Source organism: Lissotriton vulgaris, chromosome 12, assembly GCF_964263255.1.
Source record: "Lissotriton vulgaris chromosome 12, aLisVul1.2, whole genome shotgun sequence".
Taxonomy (NCBI): domain Eukaryota; kingdom Metazoa; phylum Chordata; class Amphibia; order Caudata; family Salamandridae; genus Lissotriton; species Lissotriton vulgaris.
The window spans coordinates 504,027,734-504,042,729 of NC_141700.1; positions in this window are offsets into that span (position 1 = coordinate 504,027,734).

Sequence of the window (14,996 nt, forward strand, 5' to 3'; positions counted from 1 at the left end):
AGATGCCATGGGGGCTCGAGATGAGCAGGCGGCACTCCTACTAGCGGATATGGACAAGGCCTTTGACTCTGTGAGTTGGGCATACTTGTTCACACTCTTGCCCCGCCTTAACCTCGGTCCTGTGTTCCTGTCGTACCTGAAACTACTGTACACTAATGTCACGGCCTCGGTTCGGGTGGCCGGGGCCACGTCCGGGCGCTTTCGGATTGGTCGGGGTACCCGACAGGGTTGCCCATTGTCCCCGTACCTATTTGCCCTGGCGATGGAGCCCCTGGCATCTCGGGTGCGTGCTGATGCCCAGATACGAGGGTTCATGTGGAGTGGTGAATTGGTAGATAGAATCGCGTTATATGCGGATGATTTACTCTTTTTCCTCACTGACCTGCAACGCTCGGGTCCCCGGGTTCTGGAGGTCATGCGCATATTTGGCGAGATCTCCGGCCTTCGGCTCAACCTTCACAAATCGACTTTATGGGTGCTGGGTGGCGGGGCAGTGGTGGACCCCTGGGCTGCGGGACTACGCGTTGTGACGGATGGGCTGAAATACCTTGGCGTCTTTCTCTCTGAGTCGCGCGCCGTGGCCTGGGACCGTGGCGTCCTGCCGGTGTTGGAACGGGTCCAGGCCGATGTCAAGACTTGGTCCAGAATGCCCCTCACTATCTTTGGAAGATCGGCCATCTTCAAAATGGTGGCGCTTCCACGCCTGTTGTACCAGCTACAGAACTTCCCTTACCCTATCGGCCCGCAGTGGTTTCGCCAGGTTAACTCGACGCTGGGTCGCTTTCTGTGGGCTGGCGGAGCGGCCAGAGTAGCGTTGAAAACATGCTTCCTATCTACTTATTGCGGGGGCCTGGCCACTTCTGATCTCCTATCTTACTACCAGGCTTCCCAACTGCTTGCTCTTAATGAGTGGTGGTACAGCGACAGGGGGGACCCGGCGTATGCATTGGAGCGGTCGCTCATGGGCGATAACACATTACACACCATTCTATACTCAGCCCGTCTGCGTCGTGCACTACCGTGGGTCACCAGAGTGGTCTTTGCAGTGTGGAGACAGGCCCTACGCCGCATGGGTTGGTGGGGCAAGTTGACGGCTGAGACGCCGCTCTGGCATAATGGCCTGCTCCCAGAGCTTTTGGCCCTGGCCGGCTTTGAGGGCTGGGAGGCGATAGGTATCTCGTTACTGGGCCAGGTCATGTCCGGCACTACCCTCAAATCATTCGAGGACCTTCGCACAGAGTTCCAAATGCCTCAGTCCCAGTTCTTCCGTTACCTGCAGCTGCGCCACGCCCTCACCCAGAGCATTGCCAACCTGGACTCCCTACCAGAGTTTAGCCCAGTCGAGGCGAAGGTCTTTATGGGGGACCTGGGGGATAGGAAGGTATCCCGGATATACCAGACGCTGGTTATTCATTGCTCCTCTACCCTGCACTCTCTTCGGGCGGCTTGGGAGGTGGACGTAGGCCCTCTAGATGAGGACGATTGGAGGGAGGCGTTAGAATCCCCGCGTGGGACCGCCATTGCTGTACGGCTCCGGCTCATCCAATTTAAGTACCTGCACCGGGCCTACTATACCCGTGAACGATTGTGGAGGGCTGGGTTGATTGAATCCCCGGAATGCCTGCGCTGTGGGGCGGTGCCTGGATCCCTGTTACATACTGTGTGGTCGTGTGGTCGGTTGTCTGGCTTTTGGAGAGGCGTGTGGAGCTGTCTATCTGAGGTTCTGGGCTGGGACCTTCCCCGCACCCATCGACTGGGGTTGTTGCATGTTATGGAGGGCATTGGTGGGAACATTTATAAACGTCATCTGCTGCTTTTGGGGCTTGTTGTTGCCAAGCGGGACCTGGCCAGGGCATGGAAGGGTGTGAGGGCCCCTCCCCTGTCTGCGTGGAAAGCTGGATTGGACTATTACATGGGCCTTGAAAAGCCGATCTTTGAGGCGAGGGGCTGCCCACGCAAACACTACACAAATTTGGAAGCGGTGGGCCGACTACCGGGGTCTGTCACTGGATTCCCCAGCGGAGCGAGAAGAAGACATTTGATTGTACGGACATTGTTGGCCCGATACTGCGACACTCCTGTCGCGCTACACCTACACCCTTTATCTGCTGCTATTTGTACACGTGCGTGGGGGGGAGGGATGGGGGGGAGTTTCTGGGAGTTGGGGGGACGGGGGTTGTGGGGTAGGGTGGGTTGGGGGTTTATACATATTGAGCCTGTTTTCGGTGCCTGCTTAAACATTTGCTACTCATCTGATATACTGTGCCTGTACTGTTGGTGGTGATCTCCGACCTGTGGGGTGCCACTATTTTATTACCTACTTGCTCAATAAAATTGGTTGTGAAAAAAAAAAAATTCTCTACATCCAGTACTAAATTCAAAAAGATCATTACCAAACATTGGCCAATGTTAAACCTGGAACCGGATTTTAATAACATTTTTGAATCAGTCCCGCTGTTCGCCTATACAAGGGCCAAACATTTTGGGGAAATTAATTTTTCCGTTTATCTGTCCACTTTTTTTGTTACTCCTATTGTTATTTTTATTTTTAATTTCGTTCCAACGTTTCTTTCGTTGAAACACACACATCGTGGTAAAACAATTGCGAACAACGACATAGAATCGCAAGTTTTCTCTCTCATCCCCTACCATGGAGGATTTTTTTTAGCTTCTATCTTCCAGTGTCCACGTGACACGGAAGTAAATCGAAGTTGCCGGCAACATCGGGATATAAACACTGCAAGCGGTTCGTTCCACTACGCAAAACTGAATGAACAAACGGCGCGGATGAAACGGGATTACTAGAACCTAGGTCAGTTACACGTACCCGACATTGGGACTTAGAGCCTGCTAGCGTTGACACGAACGGTTAGTATAACAAATACTCTCCTCATTTTTCAACAGCATTTGAAGTCCGACAAACAGCGACTTACACGTGAGAGAACTTACCCTATTATTATTTTACCGGCATGACTTGAACACACGGGTCACGATATACCCAACACTGGTTAATATGAGCACTATAATGATATTGTGCATGGTTTATACTGTATCATTTGATATTATTGGAGAGATGTGATTATTACTATAGATTGTGATCTTAGTTATATTTTACGTTTTCAACAGATTTTGCTCCCTGAGGAAGGGCAAACAATGCCCGAAATGCATTGGAGCTCTGAAAGCAAAATGCATCCAGGAATGGATTATGTTTAAGAATTATGTGAACATGATTAGAAAAAGGATTATGACAAAAATAATCGCCAAAAAACAAATGAATAATCAATAAAAGCATAGAATGAAGAATTGGTTGGAGTCTTCATTTAAGAGGAACCAATATCAGTGTGCCTAGAGGGGATGTAGCCAATGACCCATTGGCTACACATTTAATTTGTAACCCCTGAACTCGCCAGTTATAGGCACAAGCTTGCAGAATTGTTAAAATTCCCAAATGTCTGGAATTTCCCCTGGCTGAAATATATCAGGCAGGAATTTGACAGGCTAGGTTGCCCTTCACTATGGACCAACCCTGAACAAGCGTGCAGGGGTATATCCCGTAAGGAGCTAGTTAGTCTGTATTACGATCATAATTTGTCCCAGCTTAACGAATGCCCAAATGGGGACAATGACTAGTACATTCTTGGCACTAAAAGATCACTACAAATTCTGCTTTTGATACTATCAGCCCTAATGGCCATAGGAAGGTGTACCTCCAATGGAGATATGACTCCCTACCAATAAGAGCTCTCACCAGCCGTTGTAAATGTAAATGTAAATGTATTGCGACTTATATAGCGCACGTATCACCCGAAGGCATCAAGGCGCTTGCCTTCGGAACCCGTCCTGACTTTTTCCCTGTGAGATAACCCCTACTGGGCATCCCCAAGGTGTAAGCCAGGCATCCCGCAGCGGGTGGGCAGCCGTAGTGGAGATTAAGCAAGCTATTGCCCAGAGTTGCAGCGTGGGATCCCATGATTAGAATAGGCACCGAGGCGAGAATTATCGAGTCCGTGGACATTTTGGGCTCAGGACCCTGTCGCGTCGGGAATTGAACCCTGGTCCCGGGCCCGACCTCTGCATCAGGGTCTGCCGCTCTAATCAGTGAGCCACACTCCTCCACTGCCCCAATGCTCCCAGTAACTGCCCAGCTTGCATTACGGAGTTAGAGAATGAGTTGCACATAGTCTTCTTCTGCCCTTCCTACCAGGTTCCTAGGAAGAAGTGGATCATTCCTATTTGCAAAACCTGGGGAGCAGGCAGTGTTTTCACTCCTATCGAATATTAAAAACAGATTTATTCCCAATAATTGTTTTTGCTGTTACGTAATTCCTGGCTGCCATGTGGAATATCAGAAGAAAGTACGTGGTAAAATGAGATCAATTGTATTCACGTACAATGCTCGGGTCTTTTGGGGGTATTGGTGACCAGAGGTTCTCTGGGCTGATTGTCTTTTTAACTTTAGATAATGTTTTTATGAAGAATGAATTTTACGGCACTTTGTACTTCTGTATTTTTAAACAATTGTAATGATGTATGTTGAAATTTTATTCTGTATTCTTTTATGACATCTTTTTGTCGAAATAAAGACAAAATGAATGAATGAATGAAAGGCAGCCGGACATTCTACGGATTTCCAGACACTTGTCTTGTTCCAGTTGTGCCACCTCAGGGGTTTGGGGAGGCGGGGCACCCTCAGTCACAGCAGTTCCACCTGTTACAGCGCCAAGAACTCCAACGCGAACGTGCGCTTTTTAATAGACGCTATCTATGTATAGGGACTTAAGACTAAGGTAAGTACCGCTGCGCCAACCAAGGGTGAATGTTTCCTGCCAGCGAGTTTCGTACTGCCCCTAAGCGTCTATGGCTTTCCCCCGGCGCACTTCACTATATACTGTTGCTACCAAGAAGTGTCTGACTTTTGGGTTAATTTGCTAAAGTAAAAAGCGCCTATCTTAAGGTGACTGGGCATTCACTTGGACATGTTGATATGGAAGGTGGCAGAAGATCACGAGGTAGAGCAATAAAACAAGCATTGGAAATGCAATAGGTCTCGCATTAGAAAAGTTGGAGCAATTGGTCTTGTAAATGACAAATATTTTATTTATGTGTTGGTTTTTAAAATAGCTAAATTGATAGCTTTGTCATTTACAATGCCAATAGATATAACTTTCGCAAATGTGACACCTATAGCATTTGTAATGCAACATGTTTTGTATTTACGTGACTTAGATGGCAGCTCTGGTCGTTAGGCCACATCTGCGGTTTACCTGCAGCACAGAGTACTACTACATTAAGTGGTGTGACAAGCAGAAGTAAAAGAACTACAGTTTCATTTAATTGGAGACAGCTTGAACAGGCCACAAAATAGTTAGGCAACCTTGACATCAGGAATATAAGTAGAGGTGAATTCAGGATGGAATTGGATCGTCAAGCCTTTAGCACAAGCCAGGGCAGGGGTACCACGCAAGGTCTTAAGAGAGGGGCTAGGGGTACCAGTGATTGACCATAGCCTTCCAAGATACTCCATTACACGGCCTGTGGATGTGGGGGGGATTGTGGCCAGCCCTGCTAAGTGCCACGCATTAGGGGTTTGTCTAATGTATTTCAGTGTCGGTACCCCACATCATGGCACTGAAAGGCAATTAGAGCTTCTCAGACTGTGCCTTGTTACTCTCGGCACTCAGTGAACTGATATTCTAGCCTGCTAGAATGGTAAGCATGCAATCAAGAGTCGCAGCCAGTGGTCAAGTACAGGTGAGGTTGCCATGGGGGCAGCCGGATAGGGCGTGGTCTCATTAGCACCTATGTGCTGTGTTGAACAGCAAGCTGTCGACAAGTACCACGTGGGGAGCCGAGACTGCAAGACTCCCTTTCACTGGGTTTCCCTTAACTTTGCATCTTGTACGCAGCAACTGACACGCGACACCATGACGACGCCAATCAGTCGCCACGTGGGAGTCCTGAGGTCTGCAGCGCCCTCACTCTGACTACTTCCAGAGACGGAGACTTGTACCACGCTGTTTTTTATGCAGGGTGGTACTTCAGAATCTGAGTGAGTTCACAGCACATTTCCAGTGGCTCAGATCAGGGACGTGTAATTCTTGCACATGTAAAATGTAAAGCTCACTATTTTCTGATTCTTTCTGTCCCACTCGGACAGATCAGAGTTGAATTATTACAACCCATCTATTATGATTTATGGGTTAGGACAGGGGCGTTGTAATTACTATAGATACCACAGTTGAGAAAACATTAAAAAAATATGTGTGTATAAAATAGCCAATGCAGACAACACGTTTTGCTTGGGGAGATAGCAATCATGTGGTAGTGCATTATTAAACGTGGATAACTATACTGTGATATAATTATATATTCAATACATTCCATTTATATTGTGTTGGTACTAAGTTTGATCAGTGCCTTCGATTAAGCTAAAGAAAAACGAAGATGTGTTTTATCAGTACGCTTTGGACCAGATCTTTTTGCTTGAACCACAGGTCAGTGGTGTGCTAGGCTTTTTTTTATTTTATCCGTGCCTCTGCACTTTGTTGCAGTGGTGCATGAACCAACGTGCAAGGCCTATCCTGGATTGTAGTGTGCAAACGCCTTCACTGGTCCAGAAAGCGAGCGAGGAAGAAGAGAGGAAGAACGCCACTTGAGGATGAGGGGCGAGCCACAAAAGAGATGGGAGGGGAGGAAAAGCAGAATGAATCAACAGTGAAGAAGGTGGAGAGACAAGGGGAACCAACAGATAAACGGAAAAACGATTAAGGAGGAAAGTGCAGAAACTTGGGAAATCACGTGAGAAAGGGCTACAGAAAGAGAGAAGCAAAAGGAAAATAAAGGGAGAAAAATATTGGGAAGGAGAACAAGACGGAGGGCATTGCTGTGGGGAGGGGGGAGGAGAAATGTGACAGGGCCGCAGCAGGGGGCGGAGCGGGGAGAGCGGCGATGAGGGAGAGAAACAGCCTGGCGGCCTTGAATAGTGTGAAGCAGTAGGGGCCTTTGAAGTGAAGCTAAGCTTCACTTCAAAGGTGTGGGAGGAGTGCGGCAAAGGCAGAGCGCACGCTGGGGGGAGCTTGTGGGGTGGAGCGGGAAGAGCTGCTGGGGAACAGATGGCTGGCATTTGATGATGTGCACGCGCATTTTAGGTCAATGCGCTTGCGCATTGACCTAAAAGCGCACGGGCACAGCATCAAATCGCCAGTCTAGGTAAGTCTTGTTTAAGCCCCTATAGTCTTGCTCCGCTCAATGCGCATGCGCATTGAGAGGCGAGACCTAAAAATGGAAACCCTCCCTAAACGCATTCACCTGCACCAAAGAACAACGCAAAATATTAACCCAGATTGGAGAATAACTGAAGAAAGAAAACAATGAGGCCCTAACTGACGTCAGAAACCACACTTTGTGAGACTCTTTCTACATACCCTTTGTAAATCTCACCAAGTGTTCCTTGAACACTATTAACAAACTATTAGCTAAGTGTGCGCACATATTTAGTTACTGAGACTGACACAATTAGACCCATTCGTATCACCATTCTCAATCTGTCTCCCTTAAAATGAGATGGGTGCAGATAAACCAATAATAGCTGACATGTTGGGGCATAAACAGATTTGTAAAAAGGAAATGTACACAATTAGGTATGCCATACACAAATAAATATACATGCATCCATATTTTGTAGCCGATAGGCACATGGCCAGAAGTACATACTTTACTGCTGGACTCACAAGGAGAGGGGAAAGGATACCAAGGGAAGAAAGTCTGTCAGGGGATATCTGGGTGTAAAACCCCACATAAACATACTTTCTTGCTATCACACATACTCAAACACATTCACAACTTCACACACAGATGCACATACTGCTCAAATGCCTTCATAACAAGCATTTGCAATGCAATAGGTCTCGCATCATTAAAGTTTGAGTTGCTGGCATTGTAAATGACAATGCTTTGCATAAATTTTTTTTGGGTGTCCGTGTGTGCATGGCAGTGGTGGTGTCTGTGTGTGCATGGCAGTGGTGGTTTCTGTGTGTGCATGGCAGTGGTGGTGTCCGTGTGTGCATGCCAGTGGTGGTGTCCGTGTGTGCATGCCAGAGGTGGTGTCTGTGTGTGCATGCCAGTGGTGGTGTCTGTGTGTGCATGCCAGTGGTGGTGTCTGTGTGTGCATGCCAGTGGTTGTGTCCGTGTGTGCATGGCAGTGGTGATGTCCGTGTGTGCATGGCAGTGGTGGTGTCCATGTGTGCATGGCAGTGGTGGTGTCCGTGTGTGCATGGCAGTAGTGGTGTCCGTGTGTGCATGCCAGTGGTGTTGTCCGTGTGTCCATGCCAGTGGTGGTGTCTGTGTGTGCATGCCAGTGGTGGTGTGTTTGTGTGCATGCCAGTGGTGGTGTCTATGTGTGCATGGCAGTGGTGGTGTCTGTGTGTGCATGGCAGTGGTGGTGTTTGTGTGTGCATGGCAGTGGTGGTGTCTGTGTGTGCATGCCAGTGGTGGTGTCCGTGTGTGCATGCCAGTGGTGGTGCCCGTGTGTGCATGGCAGTGGTGGTGCCCGTGTGTGCATGGCAGTGGTGATGTCTGTGTGTGCATGGCAGTAGTGGTGTCAGTGTGTGCATGGCAGTGGTGGTGTCCGTGTGTGCATGGCAGTGGTGGTGTCCGTGTGTGCATGGCAGTAGTGGTGTCCGTGTGTGCATGGCAGTGGTGTTGTCCGTGTGTGCATGGCAGTGGTGGTGTCCGTGTGTGCATGCCAGTGGTGGTGTCTGTGTGTGCATGCCAGTGGTGGTGTCTGTGTCTGCATGGCAGTGGTGGTGTCTGTGTGTGCATGGCAGTGGTGTTGTCTGTGTGTGCATGCCAGTGGTGGTGTCTGTGTGTGCATGGCAGTGGTGGTGTCGAATGAACTATAGCTGCAGTGGTTTTTAAACAGAGAGGGGCTGTCCCCCCCCCCCCTTCGAGCCCTGTTAAAGTCGGATGAGAAAAATAAGTGCTGGTTCACATAAATGAGTGTAGGTGGGCACCACCTGCAACCGCCGTGTCAAAGTAAGCCCTGCCTGTAGCTCCGATCATCCAGTTGGATCTCACCTCTTCCCCAGTCCTCAGGGCAGCCTTTCACTCCATTTAGAGTGCGTGTGGACATGCCCATTGAAGCCAACTGGGACAGACTGTTCTAAAGAGAGTAGGCATGCTTAGCCATAGTATATATGTGAGCAGGCTGAAGGCATGGTGGAGCCTGTACACGGCAGGATGGGCAACTTTACCAGGAGTGTCTCTGAGCACACTGAACTCACTGGAGACAGACTGCTCTCAGAAGGGTGGGCAGCCTTATTCATTGTCTATGTGAGCAGACCGAAGTCATTGAGACAAGCGGAATTAAGAAGTGTGAGCAATTTCACTGAGAGTGTCTTCGTGCAGTCTTACGTCATGGAAGACAGACTGCTCTCGGAAGGCCACACAGCTTCACTTAGAGTGTTTCTGACAGACTGCAGTCAGTGGAGACAGGCTGCTCTCAAAAGGGTTAATGAACAGAACGAATTGCCAGTACTGTGCAACGATTTTCTAAACAATAGATGAATGAGCACACAATTTCTCATTCCCCAATGACCACTCTTTCAGTCAAAATTTCAGTAGAAAATTAGTTGAACTTTTATTTTTTATTTTGTTTTAAACATTAAAACTGTTTTTAGGTTTTTTGATATTCTTTTTTTCAACAAAATAAGCATCAAACATTATTGAACAATACGGAGGAGTGAAGCATGTTCATGGACAGGGAAAGTGGTTGTGGGGGTAGGTTAAACAAAAATTTGACACAATACTAGACAAAAAACATGTACACGAGACAATGAGTGAACACTAATCAATCACAGGAGAAATGGTGGTAGTTGGTGGTGTAGTTTTTTTCAAAAGAGGATTATAAGAACTGAATTGTTAGATTCCAACTGAAGGTTAAACCCTCGTCCTATTTACAATCATAGGAATGATCTAGTGCATTTAATGAACCAAATACATCGGAGAAATAACAAAGACCAAAGAAAGCTTCAATAATTCTTGATTTGCAGTTGTTAAGCAATGATTGGTCTAAACACTCAAAAAGTGACACCACGGTCAACTAACACCTTGGTCGACGCGTTTCGAATCCTTGCATTATCAAAGGATTCTCTTCAGGACCATACACATTTAATCTGTAAGACATAATAAATAAAAGACAGTCTGTCAGTCATCTCCAAAGAGAGGCTCTCAACTTTCATTCGAAACAGCACACATTCTCAGTAAATTACCTGTCGAAGAATTTATGAGGGCTTGAAGCTGTGAAAAACTGCAAGGGAATTACGAGAGGATATTTGATCAGGAAAAGTTTGCTACAACTTGCCCAAAATATAATGGAGAGGATAGTCTGAAATACTCACTAATAAGTTGGTTTTGTTATGCCCTAATATGAATTGAAAAATCCAAAAGTTCCGGATCCGAGTCCGTCAGGTTTTAGAGAAGCCTCGTGATTAAATCTGGAAGACAAATAAAAATGAAAACAACGGAGTTTGCGCGTATTTCGTCACCAACCACAAGGTCGATAATAAACAGAGGTGACCATTACGTTTACTAAATATAATGCTTAACGGGTGTGGCGTTGGTTAAACAGACACGGGACCCACTGGACGACTTGCGTTCTCTCCTTAAGCCGTTGGGGGTATACTACTCTCGAGAAAGTCCCGCCATGGAGTGAGGCCGGAATCTATCTTATGCAGCTATGCTCTCAATGCGTATGACCTGAATAATACCTCGAACTGTTAAATAACTCGTGTGCTACTCAAACGGTGGGCCTAGGTTCGAAGTTCTTACGCAATGAGGTTACCTGTGGCTAAGCGTCCATCTCCTCCAGACTAAGTCGCAACCAAGTGTGTACGCGATAGAAGTGGTTCCGGGTCTCATCGTCTTAAATGGAAAGCGCTTCCGGGTTTGTATGTGTCCTTCACTCGGGATTTGTAGTTCCATTCGTTTTGTAGTACATTGGTGGTCGGTGAGAGTGTTACGAACTTGCGTGCAAATTCTAAAGGGTAACAAATACTAATCGCAAGGAGTATTGCCTAATGACAGATTCCTATATTAGATTTGGAAGTATAGAGCATGTTCAGATGTAAAAGAGTCCTCTCGAATTTATGTTATGCAGTAAAAAGGTTTCACAGGTTATAAAGTTCGGACATTTTGTTCAGACCTTGTATAGTGGTGTTGAATTTCAGAATCAGCATTGCTTCTCGTTGTCGCAACCTGGCCTCTACGTCTCCCCCTCTTGGATCATGGTCTATTTTGGATATTATCGTCCATTTGAAATCTTGTTCTCCATGTGATTGATCGATCCAATGTTGGACCAAAGGAGTTGTAAGAACTTTTTTCTTTATTCTGGACTTGTGTTGGGACATCCTTTGTCTAACTTCCTGAGTTGTTTTTCCTATGTATAGTTTGTCGCATGAACATAGTATACCATAGACCACATTCCTTGTTTTACAATTGGTAAATTGATCATGCTTCCACGATATCCCTGCATGTTGAAAAAGGTTTCCTTCTATAGTAGAAGAGCAACAGAGGCATGTGCCACATTTGCGGTGGCCAGTTATGGGTGGGAGGTTCACATAATCATGTATTGTAAGTGCTTTTTGCTTAGGAATGGCTGCTCGAACAATATGGTTCGCTATGCTTTTATCTTTTCTGTATGCGAAAAGAGGGACGTTTGTCAGTTGGGTGTCAAGGTCTTTGAGTAAATGCCAGTTTTTTTTTTCAAAACCAGATTTTATTGACATTTCAAATATGGATTGCGGAAACATTCACAGCCCTCCAGACACTGGATAGGCTGTAAGCAAATAATCAAGAATCACAGTTGCAGCAGTCAGCATAAAAAGCTGGATAAGACAAATGACATTAACCTCCCGGATCCCCCCCTTCAACCCCACAACATCCCCCCACCCGATTACCACCCCCACCCCGTTCACCATGGTCACCAGAATCTAAAACAACATAAGCTGTACAGAGATGTTGATGCACTCTCACTCTTGCCCCGGTACTCATGGCAATTGATCCACTAGTGTATCCTGCTGCGGCGGCGGCTCCAGCCACAGCCCCCTATATTCTGCCCACCTCTTCCAGATTTTATAATGTTTTCTGGGGCAGCCACGGGCCTCAAACACGGGGCGTTCCAGTCCCATGCAATAGTCCATGCCCCGTTTCCAGACCCCAATCGGGGGCGCCCCCGGAGCTTTCCATGCACGGGCCACGTCCCGCTTAGCAAGAGTAAGGCCTAGGAGCAAGAGATGCCTCTTATAGATGTTGCCGCCCACCTGCTCCAAGACATGCAGAAGACCCAGCTGCGACGTGCGCGGGAGCTGCCAGCCCAGGACCTCATCCAAGCAGTCCCAAACACGCTTCCAATATCGGGCTATAGCCCCACATGTCGACACCGTATGCAAAAACGTGCCCATCTCCCTACCACACCTCAGACAGTCAGGGGATGCAATCAGTCCAGCCCGCCACAGCCTCTCTCTTTTGTAATAAGCCCTGTGTAGATACTTAAATTGGATAAAGCGTAGCCGCACGGTGACAGCCGCCTCCCTCGGGGCCGCAAGAGCCTCACTCCACCCTTCCTCATCAATCTCACCCACATCTCTCTCCCATTTAGACCGTAGGCCATCCAAGGAGGATGCACAGTGTGTGACTAGGGATTGGTATATGCATGATATCTTCTTCTCCGTCAACTCACCCATGAACAGTTTTGCCTCTATGGGACTGAACTCCGGTAGGGAGTCCAACCCCTCCAAAGCAGGGGAGACAGCATGGCGAAACTGCAGGTATTTGAAGAACTGGGTACTCGGCATTTCGAACTCGTCCCTCAACTCCTGGAAGGACTTAATGGTCGTGCCCTTCATAACGTGTCCCAACGCCGAGATTCCTATCGAGTCCCAGCCTCGAAACCCCGATAGGGTTGACAAGGCCGGCAGGCGGCCATTCTGCCACAGCGGGGTCTCCCTAGTCAGCCTATTCCACCACCCCATGCGACCAAGCGCCCGACGCCAGACCTGGAAGACAGTTTGCGTAACCACTGGGAGCTTTTTCCTTTTCCCGGCTGAGTAGAGAAGTGTGTGCAGGGTGTCGGGTTCCATTAAGTACCTCTCCAGAGCATACGCCGGGTCGCCCCGATCCCCATACCACCATTCATTAAGTATCATGAGATGGGACGCCTGGTAGTAGGATAGAATGTCCGAAGACGCCAGGCCACCGCAGTAGGTAGACAGGAAGCAGGTGCGAAGGGCCACACGCACCGCCCCCCCAGCCCAGATGAAGCGGCCCAGGGCCGAATTGACCTGGCGGAACCATTGTGGCATGATAGGATATGGGTGGTTCTGTAGTTGGTAGAGCAGGCGCGGGAGGGCGACCATCTTAAAGATGGCAGATCGGCCATATAGATTCAAGGGCATACGGGACCACGTCTTCATGTCCGATCGGACTCTGTCCCAAACCGGAACAATATTACGCTCCCACGATACCCCAGGGATGTCAGTCAGGAACACCCCTAGGTACTTAAGGCCTCCCGTCGCTATTTGTAGAGCCGATGCCCAGGCACCGGGAGCTACCCCGCTGCCCAGGGTCCACAAAACTGACTTCCTCACATTGAGATTCAGCCCAGACACCTCACCAAACACTCTCATGATCTCAAGAATTCTGGGACCTGACCTGTCGAGGTCTGTAAGAAAAAAACAGTACGTCGTCCGCATATAGCGCGATGCGGTCCGACGGCCCAGCCTCCCACTCGAACCCCCTCATCTGTGCATCAATTCGCACCCATGCCGCAAGGGGTTCCATTGCGAGAGCAAACAGGTATGGCGAGAGCGGGCAGCCCTGCCGGGTGCCCCGCCCGATGGGAAAGGCGTCGGAAATCGCACCCGCCACCCGCACGGACGCCGTCAGGTCTGTATAGAGCAGTCGCACATACGAGAGGAAGTGAGGGCCAAGATTCAAGCGAGGCAGAAGTGCCTGTAGGTACGGCCAGCTCAGCGAATCGAAGGCCCTATCAATGTCAGCCAATAGGATCGCCGCCTGGGTGCCAGTGGCTTTCATTTTGATATTTGATATTTGATATTTATGGGTATTTGTAAAGCGCAAGCGTTCGCTCCCAGGGGAGCATCATGGCGCTGGGCGAGTTACGGAGGAAAAAACTGAGGAAAAGTGGTGAATGAAAGATAAAGCTAAATGGCAGCCAGGACAGAGGAGTCTGGTAGTTTGTAGACCCATGTCTTGAGAAGTTTCCTGAAATTGTTCTCATTGTTAATGGCTCTAAGGTCGGCGGGTAAGGTGTTCCAGGCTTTAGCTGCCAGAACATTAAAGGATTTTCCTCCTCTGGTCTTATATTTAAATCTGGGGATTTGAACAAGGTTAGTCCCAGAAGATCTCAAGCAGCGCGAAGGGTTGTAGCGCTTGAAGCGGTTTACAAAGTAACGGGGTCCTGTGTTTTGCATGGTTTTGTGGACTGTGAGAAGCAGTTTGAAAAAGATTCTTTTGTGCAGTGGCATCCAGTGAAGTGAATTCAGGGCTGCAGATGCAGATGACCTTCTGGGGAGTTGTAGAACCAGTCGAGCTGCAGCATGTTGTAAGCTCTGCAACTTCCTGAGGGTAGATTTTTTCACCCCGGCCATAAGGCCGTTGCAGTAGTCAAGTCGGGAAAGTAAAAGGGCTACCGCGACTGACTTTCTGGCTGCAATTGGGAGGAAATCAAAAAATGTCCTCAGGGATTTTATTAGTCCAAAGCATCGACCGGCAGTGATCTTGACGTGGTCGTCAAAAGTAAGGGAAGAGTCAAATTGTACGCCCAGATTTCTAGCTGATGTAACTGCACTAGGAGGGGCCTCGGATCCTGTGGGCCACCAATCTTTAGGGGAAAAAGAAGGATTCTTGCCTATTGGGATGATCTCTGTCTTTGCGCTATTGCATCTAAGATGATTAGTGTTTAGCCATTCAAAGACATC